Below are 13,140 nucleotides of genomic sequence, written 5' to 3'. Positions count from 1 at the left end.
TGGCATTCTGCACAGCTTTTTTAGTACAGTGTGGTATTGACCTGGAAACTTCATAATTGACCTGGATCTCCAAGGCTCATCTCTTACTAGATGGGTTGGTATAACAGACACAACTTATTGTCCACAAGAATGAGAATGAGATATTTCCATCGGCCTTCTGATCAAAGCAAACTCAGTTTAATTGCCAGGTTTCCCCCAATAATTTATCCTCATATTCATCTTCTTGTTTATTTGGTTGGGTAAGGATTCAAATGAGGGAACCCCACCAGCACACACACACACTGCTGAGTTGGCAGTGTGAAAAGGGGCAGCGATGGAGGGGTGGCGGCAACTGGAACCCATTTAGTTCCGAATTCCTTATTCTTGAAGAACAGGCTGCAGAAGACAATCTCACTGTTCCAAAAACCAAGAGTTCTCTTGGTCATGATCCAAAGAAGCACACAAGAAGTTCCACACAAACTGTGGAACATCTCACTTTGTCACAGCCGCTTTGGGAAAATGCTTCTTCATGAGGCAAAGGCATTTCGGAACCATGTGGGATGCTTGCTTGTGTGCAGGGTTCAGCTTCTTCTAATATTCCAGGAGGATGCTGCTCCCCACATTTTGGGGATATTTGTGAGAAGCAGAAGTGGGTATGTAGAACGATGCCTAGCAACTGCCCAAGTGGCTTCTGTATTTGCCTTTGCGCAAGTGTCAAACCAGCCCATTCTGAGTGCATGAGCAAGTACGATCCTATACATTTACCCCCCAGAAGTGAGTCCCATTGGATCTAGCAGAGCTGATTCCTCAGCAGGTTTGTTTAGGGTTGCTGATGAAATTGGCTAATAGAGGTTCACCTGGGACTTCTGCCAGCAGCTATGCTTGCTTAAAGAGAAATACAGCCATAGCATCAGCAATCATCAGCAGCATTGAGAAAGGAAGCATAGAGCATGCTTTTCCATAAAATAAAGTTTATAGTATAAGAATAATAATTTCTTGGGTTTTTTGTATCTGGTCTAGGAAGGAACCACAGGGTGTATAATTTCTTGCATTTTCTATTTGCATTAACTTTACTGAAGATGATGAGAGTTTCAAATCACTTCCCTTATTGGAATTGAAAGCTGGCAATTAGATTTAAAGTGGGGGAGGTGAAGGGCATGGCCTAACGTCACCATCTCCATGGAGCATGTTTTCTCAGATGCAACTCACATTTTCAGTATATCTGGCAAGTCAGATTAGTTAACAATATTATGCATGAGGCAGAAAAAAAGTGCAGGGAGAGTTCAGAATATTCTGAGAAGACAATTTCACACACACAAATCAGGCAATGATTTTCCCCTGAGTTCAATTATCAGAGCTTGATGTGCTCTTAATGAAGGATCTTTGGTACACACAATGAATTGTACTGTCTCTGTTTTCCTCTCTGTCTGAAGCCTTTAGATTTCTGCCACTGCTCCTGCAGGAATCGTATTAATAAATTAATTATTAGGAGAATACACATAGCCTCAAGGAGTATGTACAAGCTATTAACAGCAATATGCACTGGGTAATGAATGTTGTTTACTAGCTGAAATAGCAGTCAAGTTGTTTTTAGGTTATCAGGAGTTAGGCAGCATGTAGAGAAATTAAAATGTTCAGTGAGAAAATCTTCATTTGAGACGTTTCTCATTTTTCAGGGACGACTATTCAAGAGAAGAGAAAGAGACACTGCACAAAGCCCTTGGACATAATTTAAACCATTCACTCCTGGACCGGGATGAAATCATAGATGGCATCTGCAAGCCTTCCATGAGATCCAGTGTGATGTAAATACTACTGTTTGCCCTCAACTGGCCTGTGGACTCAGATATTGGATGGGATAATTCTTCAAGAGGCAACCAACTGGGGCACTGGGTTTTATATCTAGGCATGACAAGACAAATAGAACGACATGCAACACTACATGCTGTTTCTTGTTGTAATATACACTGACGTACTGTGACGGCCAACGTGGAGTAATGGTAGAGTGTCAAATTCATATTCACCCAAGAAATTCACTATGTGATCTTGGGGCAGTCACTCTTGCTCAGCCTAATTTAACTCACAATGTTGTTGTCAAGATAAAAGGGAAGGACAACCTTGTTGGCTGCACTGAGAGGCTCAGAGGAAAGGCAAGAAATGAAGACACACTTTTGGCTTTTATCCTGGCTTTTGATACTTAAGGTGTATGGGTTTTTTTTACCCTCCTTATTTTATGGCTGTAAGTTGTTTTAAGTTGTTTTTAATGTTCTTTTTAATGCTGTAACCCACCCTGGAACCTTAAGGCAAAGTGTGAATAATAAATATAACAACAACAAAAATACAACAGCAACAACATAATTTAATATATCAATAATAAATGAATGAATATATAGGAGCTCAACTTCATGAGATTCCCAGAAATTCATAAAAGGTATTTGTTTATTTTGAATGCATATAATAATGAGCAAAATAAATAATACTTGTAGATATTATGATCAGTAAAGAACATGGAACATTACTGAATTCCTTTCTTTCCCACATCCAAGCTCGACCCTCTGCATAGTAAACCACATGGTACATCGGGTGAATTATCTGTGCTTTTGTGAAAGTGGATAGCAATGCCTCATTCTCTTTGCTTCAACTATAGCAGAGAACAGGGTTTGGCCGAAAGGGTGTGCCTGACAGCTCTTTAATGGAAGGCTCATGTTGGCAAAGAGTGATAGCACATCAGGTCTTTTGTATCCACAGAAAGGATATGTGGTAGTCAAACACAGAATGAATTTATAATATACTGAAATTCTGGACAAGAGGGGATTTGTTTTCAAGGACTGTTATCTCCTCTATTGCAAGAACAGGGGGTTAAGCCAAGAACACAACTAACTCTTAATTAAAACGTCCCTCTCTGATACTCAATTTGACAACAAAAGGGAATCCATTGCACCATATAATAGAAAAGGTTAGACACGTATCTTCATTAAAACTCCCAAATGAAGATCTTATTCAAGAGTTATTAAGTTTAATTAAAACTGCCCCCATAACAGAGGTCAATGGAACTGCATACGAGTAAGTTATTTTCATAATGAAATTTGATATGGTTTAGAAAACGTAATTCCTTTCCAAGAAGATGGCTACATGAAATATTTGAGTATTGATTAAAGCAATTTGTACACCTGTTGGAAAATAAGAAATCGGAATCTCAAATTAGAATATCGCCGTACAAAATATCTGCCAAGTGATTCCTTTCCACATACGAGATTAATTTCATTAATTCTGGCTATCTCTGGAAGGGAAAATGGTGCCGCGTACTTGCTAGTTGAAAATACAGCTATCTAAATGAACAGCCTTTCCAAAGAAGCATGCAGAAAAGAGTTTATGTTTTAATTTTACCCCTGCTTGCTCAGCACAGGGAGGGAAATCTATATACGTGTTTATTGCTGTTGAGATCCCAAAATAACTACATTTTCAACAGTAAAACCAAAGCTATAAAATTTCAGTCACTGGTATCTCATATCTATCCATAATAAGTGGGTTTTATGTGCTGTTTCCTTGGGGGTGGGGAACCAAATGTAAGAGTAAGCAAGATTCAGTGGCCTCTTTGCAGCTCCTGGGGAAAAAAGACCAGAGATTGTTTTTAAAAGGCTCAGTGGATACACATCTTATGGATGCCTATCCTGAAGCAGCCTGAAAACATTTGCAAGGAGCTAACTTTGGACCAGGGACGCGGGTGGCGCTGTGGGTAAAAGCCTCGGTGCCTAGGGCTTGCCGATCGAAAGGTTGGCGGTTCGAATCCCCGCGGCGGGGTGCGCTCCCGTTGCTCGGTCCCAGCGCCTGCCAACCTAGCAGTTCGAAAGCACCACCGGGTGCAAGTAGATAAATAGGGACCGCTTACTGGCGGGAAGGTAAACGGCGTTTCCGTGTGCTGCGCTGGCTCGCCAGATGCGGCTTTGTCACGCTGGCCACGTGACCCGGAAGTATCTCCGGACAGAGCTGGCCCCCGGCCTCTTGAGTGAGATGGGCGCACAACCCTAGAGTCTGTCAAGACTGGCCCGTACGGGCAGGGGTACCTTTACCTTTACCTTTAACTTTGGACCAAATGAGCCTCCGAACCTCATACGTATCAGAAAACACAATTTAGTCTCAATATAGCCCCTATGTGCCTTTGTGTCCCAAAGGCATTCGTTCTCCTAATCACTGACACAAGCTTGCTCACTTATTTCACTTTTTTTATATATTAAAAAAATGCAGCTACAAAAGTCACTCAAATTTCAGCACCTGGAAAAGAGGAGTAGAGATTGAAGCTACCTATACGATTGAAGCTACATACCTATACGGTGTGTAGAATTGCATAAAGTGATTAACAGTTGCACATTTGCAGATGTCTAGGATATGAACTGTTCCAGTAATAACATGATTTTATAGGACCCATGAGAAATAGTTGGCCACAGAGTGAGTGTAAAAAATTGATCGATCTTTTATTGTTATTTATAAAATGTGTAGGCCACCCTTCCATCTGTAGATCTCAGGGCAGTTCACAACACAATCCATGATGAAGGGTGGAATATATACATTGCATGTAAAGAAACACACACACATCTTGGGAAAGTGTGGAAACATTCTCCTGCAAATCACAGAATTATAGAACTGTAGAGTTGGAAGGCACCCCAAGGTCCAACCCCCTACAATGCAGGGATCTCAACTAAAGCATCCATGACAGAAGGCCACCCAACCTCTACCTAAAAACCTCCAAGGAAGGAGACACTCCACCACCTCCTGAGGGAGACCATTCCCCTGCTGAACAGCTCTTCCTGACTGAAAGTTTTTCCTCGTGATTACTCGTAATCTCCTTTCTTGTAACTTGAATCCATTGATTCAACTCCTACCCTCCAGAGCAGGAGAGAACAAGCTTGCTCCATCTTCCTTATCAGAGCCCTTAAGATATTTGAAGATGGCTCTCATATCTCCTCTTATTCAGGCTAAACATACCCAGCTCCTTAAACTGTCCCTCAGAAGGCTTGGTTTCCAGACCCTTGATCATCTTGGTTGCCCTCTCTACATATCACCATTCATCATCATTTTTTATTTGTATACTGTCTTTCTATCTTACAATACTCAAGGGGGGTTTACAAGCTGAAGAAACAAAAAATGTACAACTTATAACAATCTAATGCAATACAAAAATGTGATAATAAAACAAAACTTTAAAATAAGCAACCTACATCAAAAAGTACCATTCAACCATTTTTAGAATAGTATAAAATAATAATATCAACATATAAAAATTAAACAGAAATCCACTCAACAGTTACAGTAAATAATTTCTAAACTATAATCAATAAAACAACGGCAAGCCACAGTACATAAAATAATACAAATTGAGAAGCAGAGACTAGAGGGTGGGGCAAGACAGGTGGAAAGAGGCCTTGCCTGACAAAGTCTCTCACAGTTCTTCCTCCAGGCACAGCTCCCTCATGAGGAGTCCCAGGCCCAGGGAGTGGGGCAAGGCAGGTGGAAAGATCAATAAGTGCATTGATAACCAACTGTGTTTTATCTTTTTTCAGTGTAGCTTGTGGGCAGTGTTGCTTGGGGTGGGCTCAGTCCCACCCCATCCTTTCAGCAAACCGCCCCCTCTTACATATTCCATTGTCTATGGTCCCACAGCAGCTCTACACAGCCTCTCCATGCTTGCCATGTGTTGAGATATTTTTCCTCTGTTTGCTGGCTGATGCAAACTTGAGTCATTAGTGCTTCTTGAGGATTGTTGTTCCCCACCCCCATTTAAGCAAATCTATTTTGTTGGCCACTGTGCCTCCTTGTTTCATTTCTTAATTCCTCAACCTGTGTCTCCCTAATCAACAATTATCTGCTTCTCTGCACTTGTGATCCAGATGGGAAAGAAAGCAAACAGCTGCCCCAGCGACTATATTATTAGTGATGGATCTTGCTTTGCTGTAGTTTGTGCTGAGCATTAAAGATGTATTAACTTTTCCAGCAGGCTTTCCCCCTCTAAACAGTGGAAATCAAAGCCATAATCTTTGGTTTAAGCATATATAGTTCTTGGGTGCATAAACCCTAACTATGGCTCTCTTCCAATAATATCAGATATTATTTCCCCTCCAAAACTTTGCATTATGTACAAGGAAACATAAATACAATCAAAATCCCTGCAAATGTGCATGTTTTGCAGAAGTGTCCTCAAGCTGCCTCCTTTATTCTGAAGACAACAACAAAGTATAAATGCCACATTTTAAGCAACATGATTAACAAAGAAAAACAAACTCACTCTTCCCAACCACCATATGCCAAATTAATCATACAATAAAACAAACCGATCCAGTTCTATTCCCAGCCCCCTATACAACAATAAATGCAATTTAATCTAACCACAGCTAAAAATACATCCCATTCAAGCACACTCTTACATGTTCAACACATTCAGATCAAACACTTAAGCACTGTAACCCAATATATTCAAACTTCATTCTTCTAGCACACCCTCAAACCATACTCTGCAACCACTCCCATAATTTTCACCCTCAATCAATAACCCACTCATTTGTCTACTCCATGAGACCCAGACAACCCTGGACAGATATTGACATGCAAGCAAGCTACAGTACACCAATACACCCTGGTGTAAAATATTTATTCCAAACAGTCCTCCTAATTTCACTAGCAGGAGTGGCAGAATCCATCCTCAATGGCAGGCTCTCACCACAAAGAAAGCAGTTTCTGCAACTTTCTAACACATCAGGTAAGGACACTTCACCTATCCCCACCTAAAGGGAAAAGGGAAAGAGGGAAAATACTGTAAATATGAGCACCTAAGGACATAAGAGGGACGCAGGTGGCGCTGTGGGTTAAACCACAGAGCCTAGGACTTGCTGATCAGAAGGTCGGCAGTTCAAATCCCCACTATGGGGTGAGCTCCCCTTGTTCGGTTCCTGCTCCTACCAATCTAGCAGTTCAAAAGCACGTCAAAGTGCAAGTAGATAAATAGGTACCGTTCCGGCGGGAAGGTAAACGGCGTTTCCGCGCACTGTTCTGGTCCGCCAGAAGCGGCTTAGTCATGCTGGCCACACGACCCGGAAGCTGTACGCCGGTTCCCTCGGCCAATAAAGCGAGATGAGCGCCACAACCCCAGAGTCAATCATGACTGGACCTAATGGTCAGGGGTCCCTTTACCTTTACCTTTACCTTTACCTAAGGACATAAGAAGAACCTACTGGATCTGATCAATGGCCAATCTAGTTCAGCGTCCTGTTTTCACAGAGGCCAAGCTCTGCACAAGAGCACTCTCCCCCCCCCCCCGTGCTTTCCAGCAACTGGTATTCAGAGAGATTATTTCCCCAACAGTGGACATAGAACGTATGCATGAGTACCATATGCATGAGGAGCAGGGCACTTTTTTCAGCCAGAACTCACCGGAACTCAGCTCCAGCACCAATTTGGTTTGGAACTCCATTACAAGGGAGGCGTTTATGATGAGTTCCGGCATTTCTTTTTCTAGAAAAATAGCACTGACAAATACCTTATATGAATGTGTTGAGCATGATAAAATGTTTTGGAACTCTGAGAACTCTCGTTCTTGCAGTGGGCATTTCATCTTCACCAAGTGCCTTCTCCCCACCCCCTTTTTTGTTTTCATATTTTATGAGACGTATCTCTGTGAAAACTCAGCCTTCCACAAATATGCATTTAAAACTGAAGTACCCATACACAAGTGGGAAATGCCAAGGGTTCTTTATGTTTTGAGTCTCTTGTACTATCCTTTTCCTTCAAACTGAGATGTGCATCAGAGGAGTTTATGGTACTTCTTTGTCCTTCAGTCTTTCATTTTTTTCCCCTGACGCAGCATTACTGACACTTAGAACTCTGTGTGCATGTGTGTGTTGCTGGTGAAGCCAGTAAATGCTGCCCTGCAGAAGCAAATTGCTGAGTGCATCCTTTCTTCCTGCATGCGCATTTGCACTAAATGGGACAATCAGACCCCTACAGTTTTGATAAAGCAAGACTGTCCGGGCTGCCAGGTGAAACTAATATTGAGTCCTCGAGGCAAAGGGAAGAAGGAGCTGAGCTTTTCAAACAAAACTGTGGGTGTTCAAGCCACATGTGAGACTGAGCCAGTTCTTTTTCAGGATCTCTGATATGTTTCCAATGTCATCTTGTTCTGATGAAAGCAGTGGAGTGGGGAGGGAAGGGGAAGTGAGATGCAAAAATGCAGCTAGCATCTATTTGCTTATTTTATGCTGGGAGGAATCAACTCCTAAAATGATGATGGCCATCATTTTCTAGATGGTGGCATTCTATCTAGATGTTCTTGAGTCACCAGGGAGATAAAGGCAAAACATGAAACCAGTGACGAACACTCTATGATAGGGACTGGCCCCAGAGGGTATCATCTACTGTCTCTGCTGCAAATGGAGATGCAAGACAGGCACACAAAGGAAGCAGAAATAGGTAAGGTTCAATTTGGTTTGGAACTCTCAGTTGAAGGCAAAACTGGAGAATGCTTAGAATTTCTCAGAACTGACATCATAGCCATAGACTCCCAAGCCACATTACCTGATAGCAGCTGCTGCTACAATAGCTGCTATTGCTTTGACAGTATCCCCACTCCCCCTACTCTTCCCCTTATTGTGAAAGTGATAGGGGGAAGGAAGAGTTCTCTCTGCTCCTCTCTCCAGCTGAGAAATATAGCTGTTTTCCATCTCTGAAATCTTAGGAAATATAGTTGTCCCTCTCTGAAATGTTAGAAAATATAGTTTTCCCATTGAACCCAATTCCCCAGTGTCCATGTAGACAGAAGAGAAGAAGGTGGAGGATACAGGAATAGTGAGTGTCACTATGTTCTCCATCCCTCCTGCTACTACCATTGCAACCACTTCTGGAACAGTAGTACAGTAAGTAAGTAGGTTGGAAGCATAAGTCATTCCCTGGCACTGATTTGTGGCTGCTCACCTTAAAAGCAAGGTGTGCATTGTGGATTGCCAAGGATATTATTTGGAGTTCCTAGCCTGAGATAATTGAGCTACCATCACCCTCAGATTCCAAGGAAACCATTCTGAGCCATGAACCTTCTAATTTGGCAAGGCCCTGTAGATTTCTCCAGCAGAGCTGGAACTTGTCATGCAGACAGAACTGCAACCTGACTTAATCCTCAGAGAATGCTAGACTGCTGCTAAAACAAACAGCTAAAACCCATTTTGTGTGTTATTGCATATATAGCCTGATCTCTTTTGAGCTCCACTGAAAAGCTGTCCAAGGCCCTACTTTCATCTGAGCTCCTGATTGTACTTGACCTCCTGCTAGCACTCAAATTCCTGACTGATCTCCGAACTGCCTTCCATTGCTTAGGACCAAACCTCAGTCTGGTTGAACTTACTGCCTTGAACAGAATAAGAGTGGGAAGGTGTTAACCTGACCCTCATATTCCAGAAAAGTGAATAGTGGTATCTCTTAATGTCAGTCTTTCAACAACAACAACAAAAATGTTGATTCCTCCATCCCCAGTTTTCTTTTAAATAGGGAGACTTCTCATATCCATTTTTGATACATAGGCTTTTGAACTAGGATATTTCTAGAGCTCAGTCAAAATGTATCAGATGACACGATTTCTGAAAAAAATATTGATATTTCCCCTCTCCTTAGCCTTCATAAATACAATTCTCCACAATTTTAAATGTCAGCCACCATTTATGACTACTGCTACTCCACCTAATAAGAATAGTGACCCAGAATGACAGTAGATTCAGAGCAGTATAGAAGTTTGAAAGTATGATTGAAAAAGAAAGAAGGTGTGGTGCTGCCATTACATGCGGTAAGTATTATCTCCTGCTGGAAAGTTTCTCCTCCCCTTAAAGATGGCAAGATTCCCCTCCCCGCAATTTATCTGTCCACAAATAAGGCAAGGAATTTTGAACAACCATTTGCCTCCAACTCTACATTTTCCTGCAAATAAGGATGCAATTACTTTCAGTTTGCTTTAGTCTGCTGGTAAGGAGAAATGGTCCAAGACCACAACAGGTTCTTATATATTTGGTAAATGAACCGGTTTTAGCCTTTCCCTCACTTTTTCTCCCTGCTGATTAACTACTTCCAGCTGATGCACATTAAGCGCCATCCAGCACCCCACATTTATAGCCAATCTGATGTCTTTGTAGGCTTCTCTTCCACACAGCACAGATGGAGGACATTGATCCGAGGAGCATTTAGCAAGCTCACAAAGTGCATCATTCCAGGTTCATTGTAATTGCCATGCTCTATTCTTCTAGTTTTCTCTCCCATAAGGAAAATCAATCTGAGTAGTGACCCATTTATCTGATATCTTCAGTTCTAGGAAACCTCAGCCATAAATGAAGAAAGTGTGTGTGTGTGTGTGTGTGTGTGTGTGTGTGTGTACCTCTGAGAAAACAAAAAGGCCAACTACCCCTTTGTCACCTTGTTGATTGCTAATAAAAAAACCAACTTGTTAAGGTTCATGATATGAATGAGAAATTGAGTTAGCGATAGCCACAGAGCTATCCTGAGGGCACTAAAATGGGATTGCTAAGAATGTTATAATTGTCTTCATGCCTAAAGCCTGCTCGATAATAAATTGCAGCCACACAGGCACTCGGAGCAGAAGCCACATTCGATACAACACCCACAGCTGTTTTAAAAATAACTTTAATAAAAAGCTCCTCTGATTATTTCTGTGAAGACTTTTAGAACTTCCTTGCCCAATTATCTCCAATCAGGCCTGAGAGTTCAGTTCCAGGGTTAAAGAGCTTGCAGTTTCATTATAGATAAGCTCAGGGATATTGATTTGAGTGAGCCTCTCTCACTCTTTTTTTCTTTTCCGCCTTTCGGTTGGAACTAGCTATCTGTGGAGGGCAGAAAGTTTTCAAATACTGGGACTCAGTGACATGATTGTAATGGCAAAAGAAGCCAATGCAGATCAAATGAGTCCATGGGAGCCCATTTTATTAGGTCCTTTGGACATAATTAACTCTATGTACTAAGGATATCCCCCTTCCCTTCCTTTTTCTCCTCTCTCTCTCTCTCTCTCTCTTTTAGATTAGTTAAGCCTGGCAAAATTCATGTGACCCACCAAGATGAGTGCAGTCTGTCATCTATAGAGGAACACCATGAGCCTAAAAAGTGGACTGTTTTCGCTGCCCACCTGGTCCCGCAGAAATGGGAGGGTTGCCAAGCATTTGCCAGACCTTAATAAGTGGCCAGCATTTAGCTTGTTGCGTCTTGTCACTGTCACTGAGTTGCCCTAAGACTTCAGAGTGGAAGGCACACACACTTTGGACTCTGTCATCAGCTACGGACCATTGACCACTGGGAGGCTGCGCCCCATCTTCAAGAAAGAACATCACACAGCAAGTTATGATTGGTCTAGAATTAGGGCAACTGCAGGGAGCCTGCTTTCCTACTTCCTGCTTGAAAGAACACTTGGCTTCAGCTACCAGATGCCTGAAGAACAGAAGACACAAGCTGGCTTCTGTCACTGGCCAGAGGAATAAAGGCTGTTGAATCTAAGGAAGAGCACCAGCAAGGGAAGATCTGCCAGGCTCCAAAATGCCTGTTTACAACTCTGTCCAGGGAATGTCAAAGTGATCTCTTTCCTTTTCCTTTGTCTTTCCTCTCCCTTTTCCCTTGGGTGCCTTATCTCTTTAACTGTTAATTCTGAAGGCAATGCCTGTCTTTCATTTTTGTAAATTGATAAGGGGGGCTTTAGGAGGCAATATTTGTCAGAAAAGCAACAGGAAAAATACCCTGATAAATAAGTTATGCAGACCTGGGTTAGGTGTTTTTTTTCTGAAAGGGAAATGCCTTTGAAACCAATGGGCCTTAGTTCTAAAAAAAACTGCATAATATTAATCAATCATGATCCCACTTATTTAGGAGCAATCCCCACAGAATTCAAATTGTGTACTCCTGAGTAGACATAGTTAGGATTGCATGGCAAGTGATGTATTCATTTTTTTTTTTTAATTATACATTTTAAACAACAAAAAAAAAATTGCTTCGTATTTGTTATATATATTTTCCCGTTGGTTCATGGCAGATTACTATAAATAAACAGAAAGGTGGTGCAATGTTTAATTGCGAGTGCAATGGCACTTTTAGCCCACCCCTGACATCATGTCTCCTTTCTTCAAAAACTGCATGTTGAACATGGTTTCAAAGAAGCTCCAGTTCACAAGCAGCTCCCTGTGCATAGGGATTCCGTTCAGCAAGGAATCATAGAATAGAATCATAGAATCATAGAGTTGGAAGAGACCACAAGGGCCATCGAGTCCAACCCCCTGCCAAGCAGGAAACACCATCAGAGCACTCCTGACATATGGTTGTCAAGCCTCTGCTTAAAGACTTCCAAAGAAGGAGACTCCACCACACTCCTTGGCAGCAAATTCCACTGTCGAACAGCTCTTACTGTCAGGAAGTTCTTCCTAATGTTTAGGTGGAATCTTCTTTCTTGTAGTTTGGATCCATTGCTCCGTGTCCGCTTCTCTGGAGCAGCAGAAAACAACCTTTCTCCCTCCTCTATGTGACATCATTTTATATATTTGAACATGAAAAAATTCCCCCCTCTTATCCTGCTTCCAAGGGGGGTTCAGTAATTTTAAATGATGAAAATTGATCCTTTACAAACGATTTTCTAAGCTCTAGCTTGCCGTGTCTTTGCTTCAATCTATTTACAAAAAGCGGAAGGCAGACTTCCTGTTTAGACCTTTCAGCTTCAGTGCCAAATTAAAGGAAATTTCTTATTCCAATTTTCCGTTCTACTCACGGGCAGTTATTTAAGCTCCAATTGTCCACAGGAAAAAGTCAGCGCTCTCCGACAACAGCAATGCGGCTTCACTCCGTGAAAGAAGCAGTCGATTCAAGACACCGCGCCGCTCACCCCACGTCGCTCCGGAACCCCGAAATCGGCTTTCCCCGCAAGTAGGGGGGCGCAAAGGTGCCGGCCGAATCCCACGTCCACAGGCTTCTCCCGCCTGTGGTTTTTGATGGGTCTCCGCCTCGCCGTGGCGGTTCAGACCCTGTTTTCCACGGAGCGATCGGAGGAAATCCGCCATTGCCAGAGGCGCCAACCCGGAAGTCTTCTGGACTGATTAAACTTGCAGAAGACAAGTAAAGAAAAGCAATTCTCCACCGTCCTGAACCTGG

This window comes from Podarcis pityusensis, assembly GCF_964106645.2.
Source record: "Podarcis pityusensis genome assembly, chromosome: 2".
Taxonomy (NCBI): Eukaryota; Metazoa; Chordata; class Lepidosauria; order Squamata; family Lacertidae; genus Podarcis; species Podarcis pityusensis.
The sequence above is the reverse complement of the archived record's forward strand: the minus strand, read 5'-3'. Positions refer to the sequence as shown.